Genomic DNA, 1,180 nt, shown 5'->3' with positions numbered 1-1,180 from the left:
CGCGCCGCCCCACGCGCCGCCGCCGCCAGCCGGGCCAGCGGGGTCCTAGCGCCAACCATTCCAGCACCACTGCTGTCGACAGGCACCCCCGCTGCCTGCCGGGCCCGCGGGGTCCTAGCGCCGCTACTTCCCCAGCCGCCGCTGTCAACACTGGCCGTTTTACGCTCCTCCGCCTGCCGCCGGGTCCTAGCACCAACGTACCAAAAAAGGGCAGCCCGCGGGTCCCTAGCGACAACTTCCGCCTGATCGCGGTCCTGGGCCCGAGCCTCCCAGCCCCTCGCAGTCACAGCGCAGACTCGGTGCTCCTGGCACCAGCTCTCGGACCCGGGAACACTCCATCCTGGGCCATCACCTCTAGCCTCAGATCCGAAGACGCCGTGCCCTGAGCCATGGGATCCAGGAACCCTTAGGCACAGAACTCCCAAGTCAAGCCTCAGAAGCTGAGACTGTCAGACCTGAGACCCTTAAAACTGGACCTCTCCCACCCAGTCCCCCCAGGCCTAAGGACCTGGGGCCCCAGAAAAAGGGCCTTCAGGATGGAAGTCCTCAGTCTGAGCCCTGGCATCACAGCAAAGGCCTGGATTGTATTTAAAAGGTAACTTCTCCAGGTCTCAAGCTTAAATTAATGGGATTGTTGAGCAACCACAAGTGCCCGGAACCCACTGGAAGGAGATGTAAAGAAGGAAATGTAGAACTTCTCGATTCAGCCCTCCTAATCTTTTTTTTAATACTCCAATGTGTTTAAAAGCAGCAGAATCTATTAAAACCATATGTCACTGATGGAGGATTCAACGTTTTACTTCTGTTTTTTGTTGTTTTAAGGCAAATGGATTATTTCATTGCCAGAATCACAGAAACCAAAATCTTGCTTTTATCATTACTCCTATCATGACATGGACTGACCAAAACCAGCTCTTACTGCTGGTGGGAGTATTAATTGGTACAACCTTTCTGAAGGGTATTTGTTACGGATTCAATTGTGCCCCCCAAAAATATGTGTTGTAAATCCTAAACTCTGTGCTTGCGGGGTAGGTGCCTTGGTGGCACAGAGGTTCAAGTGCTCAGCTGCTAATGGAAGTTGGCAATTCGAACCCACCCGCTGCTCCTCAGGAGAAAGATGTGGCAGTCTGCTTCCATACAGATTACAGCCTTGGAAACTCTATGGGGCAGTTCTACTCTG

Source organism: Trichechus manatus, unplaced genomic scaffold (genome assembly GCF_000243295.1).
Source record: "Trichechus manatus latirostris isolate Lorelei unplaced genomic scaffold, TriManLat1.0 scaffold00001, whole genome shotgun sequence".
Classification (NCBI taxonomy): Eukaryota; Metazoa; Chordata; class Mammalia; order Sirenia; family Trichechidae; genus Trichechus; species Trichechus manatus.
This window is presented reverse-complemented; position numbering follows the sequence as displayed.